The sequence below is a fragment of the Bolinopsis microptera genome, chromosome 2 (genome assembly GCF_026151205.1).
Source record: "Bolinopsis microptera isolate Bmic1 chromosome 2, MBARI_Bmic_1.0, whole genome shotgun sequence".
Taxonomy (NCBI): Eukaryota; Metazoa; Ctenophora; class Tentaculata; order Lobata; family Bolinopsidae; genus Bolinopsis; species Bolinopsis microptera.
The window spans coordinates 1,209,306-1,215,305 of NC_087073.1; positions in this window are offsets into that span (position 1 = coordinate 1,209,306).

The window sequence follows — 6,000 nt, forward strand, 5'->3', positions numbered from 1 at the left end:
AACAACGCACAACTAGGGCCTCTAGGTCAAGGCCAGCCCAAGAGTTGATTAACGCAGACTTCACCCTTCCTGCCACCAATGGCACACTGAACATCATGAAGCCTGGTGCACAGCAAGTCATGAGGCACAGGATTGCCCCAGGAGTTGCACCTTCTGACAATGAAATCTGTTGGAGGTATAGTCTCTCCTTCAGAAAGTTAACCACACCTTCCTCTTCCCCTTCATCTCCTATTCTTCCCTCTCCTACATCCGACAGTCCTAATAAAGTATCCCCAAAAGCTCCCATCACAGACTCTCAAAAACACCAGAAGTCTATCATTCTCATTGCTGGTGACTCCTTTGCTGCCCGATTGGACGCTGATCGCCTCAGTAGAGGTAAAGAAACTGTCACCAACATAGCTAAGGGTGGGCTTAAGATCTCAGCTATACAGAAATCTATTGAGGCCTTTCATTCAAAGAACCCTCTTGTGCAGGTAAAGAAACTGTTCTTAAGCTTCGGTGCCAACGACATCCGGTACTGTACCCAGGGTGTCAATCATCTCAAGACCCCTGTGAGTGACCTTATGAAGACAGCAAAAAAACTTTATCCAAATGCACGTGTTTTTGTACAAGCTATTCCACCAGTCCACCCCAACGGACAAGATAAAATCCCTGGTAATGTTTGTGCTATGAATAATTTGATCTTTGATCGCTGCTCTAGGCATAAACTGTTTTACCTTGATGTTTTTTGGGCTTTCTTAGACCGCTATGGAAACAGAAACGAGAGATTATTTCCTAAATGTGACAATAGGGGCTTTTATGATATTCATCCCAGCCCCAAGGCTGGGATGCCAGTGTTGGCAAAGTTCTATCTCAGAATCATACACTCAAAGAGGTTTAATCCATTGGGATACTGATGTGGTAATTCAATTCAATATTTAAATTTTTCATTGTCTGCATCAGTATCCTATTGGATCTGATCATTTGGATGTTATTTATATGTATTCAAACGAAGTGATAGCATAAGGTATGTTACTTCATATTATAGCACAATACCTGACAAAACACAACGGCGAGACACAATTCTGTTAATAATATACTTTAAAAGTTTAAAGTTCTATGGGAATATCGGCTCAACAACACCGTGTTGCAACTGGTATGTTTTCTAGGTATGTTATCATCAGTAAAAGTAATAGAGGTAACGGGGAAAATTTGTTGTCCTGTCTTCTGTCTCGTCATATGTTATGTGCTCTATTGGGTATATTTTATTTTTATGTTATTTTGTATATATTTTCTTTGACTATCGATGCTAATATACTCCCTGGTGCTCCCCTACAACCTAAAATACACTCTGTACCATGTTTGAGGTCATCCATAAATCTTTACTTTATGGTAATATTTTGTACCATTTTTCTCAGACACTTTAAACTTGTGTATAGGGGGGAGGGGGGCATTGGGACAGCCTTAGCTGCAATTTCTGTAAAATTGCTATCTACCACAAAAACCAAACTGTCACCTACCATGTCACCGAAACAGACTGTTAAGTTACTTTTCAGTATAACCAGCAGCTGGCTTGGGGTCATGTCTAGGTGTGGTCTGGTTTTTCTATCTCTCCTTAATATTTCCCTGATAGTAATTTGTAATTGTTCCTTACTGAACCCTGGACCAAATTTATCCGTTGTTTACAATAATGTCCATGGTTTCCTAAATACACGCGATTTAGCATCAGGAACACCACCACTAAATATGACCAAGATACATGAATTCCATGGATATATCTACAAACATAAGCCTCACATCATTATTCTAAACGAGACATGGCTGAAAAATTCCATTCTCAGTAATGAGGTGCTCCCTGACAAATACAAAGTATTTAGGCTTGACCGATCCTTAAGATCGCATCCAGTGGATGCAACCCAGCCCAAGAAATTCAGAAAAAACGGTGGTGGTGTTCTGATTGCCCATAGAACAGACATTGATATCTCGAGTCTAAAGTTCTCTAAAGTTAGTGTTCAAGCTGAATTATTATCCATCATAATTAAGACTCAGTGTGGAAGAAACTTTTGTATATCAACATTTTATAGAGTAGGAACGCTTGGCTTAGATAATTTTGAATCTTTCAAGAAACATTTTGTTACTTTAGCATCTGCCAGAAAATTGCAAAGGCACATTCTGGTAGGTGACTTTAATTTGGCTTCGATTTCCTGGCCAGATGGTCAGTCATCTTGCCAGCTACATTCTAGCTTTGTAAATTTTCTCACTGATGACCTCGGACATACACAACTTATTAGCTCCCCTACTCACAAGTCAGGCAACACCTTAGATCTTGTGTTCACTAACATTCAAAACCTTATTAAGAATGTTAAAGTTTTAGATCAAAACGAAATGTGTATGTCCGACCACTTTTGTATCACATTTGACATTGATATTAAGACCAAGTATATTAAGCAGCCTAAAAGAAAGATCTTTAATTATAGTAAAGGTAATTTTAGGGGCCTGAATTCTGAGTTATTTAGCATCGATTGGGATAGTATATTTGAGTGTAATGATCCTTATCTTGCCTGGAGTCGATTCAGAGGAGTTCTCGGTGCAGCCTGTGACCGATGGATCCCTAAAAAGACCATTAAGTCTCAGTTCCAGCCCCCATGGTATGACTCCGAATGTGATCGTATCCTACGAAATAAGGAGAAATGGAGAATAAGGCATAAGGGGAGCAACTCTGAGTCTCATAAACAAAAGTTTCGTGCATTTCGCACAAAATTTAAAAATTTGATGGACGAAAGAATGAGACTCAGTGTTGAGGATGACTCCGATGATGCTCTTATCTCCAAGAAATTCTGGACCTACGTTAAATCTAAATCAAAGTCAACCAGGATCCCTGAAACTGTCAAATATCATAATCGCTTTCGAAACAATCCATCTGATCAAGCTGCCCTTTTTAACGAATATTTTTATGAGCAGTTTTCTCAAGAGAGCGATTATGGCATTGACATAGATTTTCGTGATGATTGTTTTTCAAGTCTTGTGTTTAGTAGAGAAGATGTTCTGTTGATTCTTAAAAAGTTAAATCCTAACAAGGCCCCTGGCCCTGATGGGATTCATGGGAGAGTCCTCAAAAACTGTGCCCAAAGCCTTGCATACCCACTTAGTGTTTTATTTAACCTGTCTTTCTCGAGCGGATGCATACCCCCTGATTGGAAGCTGGCACTTGTAGTACCAGTGCACAAAAAGGGCGATAAGTCTTCGGTTGAGAACTACAGGCCTATCTCGTTAACATCTCTTGTAATGAAAGTCTTTGAAAGGTGCATAAAGACTGCATTATACGCTGCGTGTTCTGATCTGTTGGATGACCGACAACACGGTTTTGTTAATGAACGTTCATGCACAACCCAAATGATACCTTTCACGGACAATCTTGCACTTGCATTGAATAACAGGTCCAGGACTGATATAATATATTTTGATTTTGCGAAAGCCTTTGATAGCGTTTCGCATGACCTCATTTTAAGTAAATTAAAGAATATTTTTAATGTCGATGGACTAATGCTTAAATTTATTAAGTCCTATCTTGAGGGGCGACAACAACAAGTAGTGATAGGAGGCCAAACGTCTTCTTCTCTACCAGTTCGGTCTGGTGTCCCTCAAGGTTCTATACTTGGCCCTTTATTGTTTGTAATATTTATAAATGACATGTTCTCCTGTGTCTCTGAAGGCACCAATATCGCCCTTTATGCAGATGACACTAAAATTTGGAGGGAGATTCTTGGTTACCCTGACCATCACATAATCCAAAATGACATCAATAGATTATATGATTGGTCAGTGAGAAATCGAATGAAGTTCCACCCACAAAAGTGCAAAGCCCTCTCTGTGTCCCTGCAAAGGAACGTGCTGGATAACTTGCCATTCAATACCTTCTTTTATAAACTTTCTGGAAGTGATATTGACTTTGTGCCCTCTCAGTCAGATTTAGGAGTCGCAATAAACTCCAGGTTTAATTGGGGTGCACAATGTAAAGCGCTTGTTTCCAAAGCTACATCTAGACTTGGACTACTTAAGAGAACATGTCATTTCACTACTGATAAAAGGCAGAAAAGATCGTTCTATTTAGCGTTAATTAGGTCTATATTTGAACATTGTTCTGTCATATGGTCCCCTCAATCTGCAACTCATCTTCAACAGTTTGTTGCTATCCAAAAGAGGGCTATTAAATGGATCAATGGTGAACCTTACTCCAGTTATAATGACGATAAACTTGCTACAGAGCAAAAGAAACTAAATATTCTCCCTGTTAAACAGAAGTTTATTTATAACGATCTTATGACCTTCTATAGAATAGTGAATAGCATAATTCCAGTTTCGCTCCCTACATATATAGTCCTATGCCGTCCAGAGGGCACCCGATACACTAGGCACAATGCTCAAATAATTGATATGTCGGATACTTCAACTTACATGAGTACCACTGTGCCCTGCTCGGATGCCTTCCGAAATAGCTTTTTTCATAGATCTATGCTGAAATGGAATAGTCTACCAGTATGTATCCGGCAGTCAGAGCGGATTTCTACTTTTAAGGCCAAACTGATCAAGTACCTCTGGGCTGCCGATACAGTCTGGCCAGATTAGCTCATCAGTCTTATGAGTCTCAGAAATTTGTTTTTGTTGGTTACAATTCTGTCCGTCCAATTTCCTATCTGCTTTTCCTTTTCTTTTTTCTTTATCAGTTGTGACGGAATTGTAATGAACAAAATCCTTATAATTATTTATGATATGTTTGATTTCTTGTTAATGTTTGTCATTCAAATTTGGTAGACGGCCCCAACGTTAATGTGGCTCTTGCTATGTGTTGGTTCAGCCGAATTAATTATTATATAATCAAGTTTATTTTTCTCGTTAGTTGTCATCCGGCCAAACATTAAGCAACTTATATTGCAGTACCATTTATCATTTAGTAATCAAAATATGTCATTGTAATTTTGCATGGCTGAAATGTAACGCTTGATTTATATATATAATGATTAATTGAATTTTCAAATAAAATGCAGCTAACCATAGAAGTGTATCTGATGATATTTTAGAACTCGAAATTTGGGAGAGTATTTGGCACTTAAACTTCAATCCTGCCAAGTGTAAAGTAGTCCATATTAATCTAAATAATAATCCTAACTCGAATTATATTGTAAATGGAGTAGAACTAGAAGTATCTGCACAGGAAAAAGATTTGGGGGTTATTACCCATAGCTCCTTGCTTTGGAATGAACAGATAAAAGCATGTATTTCTAAAGCAAATCGTATGATCTGCTGGATTGTAAGAAATTTAGTTATTAGAGAAAAGGTTGTAATGATAGCTATTTATAAAGCTTTGATAAGACCTCATCTTGAGTATTGTGTCCAATTGTGGAATCCAGTTGCGGCTCATGGAAGTTGGGGGACTGTTTTGGAGCTGGAGAGCGTCCAGAGGCGGTTTACCCGTCTTATTGATGAGGTGGGTACTCTTCCATACAGCCGCAGACTGGATATCCTCAATTTGACAACGCTGGCAGAGCGGCGAATACGTGGGGACCTTATCGAAGCTTTTAAAGTAACTAGTGGTTTGACTGAATATGGATCGGGTTTGTTCAGAATGAGCAGATCTGGTCTTAATCTAGTTTCAACTAATAGGTGTAATAAGAGTGTAACTAAAGTTAAGAATCTCCAGTCTTCTTTTCTTCCGGAGCGAGTCATTCCTTACTGGAACAAACTCCCTTCGGATGTCAAGAACTGCTCGACAGTTTTAAGCTTTAAAGTAAGATTGGAAGGATTTAAGAAAGAAATGATTTCTAAAAACAGTGTAAATGATTTTTATTTTTGGAATATTTCGAGTGAAGTTTTAGGGAAAATTGAAGGACCCAGTTATTTAAGCAATAAGGAGACACATAATGAATATCTTTGGTTTCATCCTTTTGTGGCAAAGAAGCGTTTTATAAATCTTAATTCCACTGGGAAGTATTAATGAATTATTTATAGATAATGTATTAGATT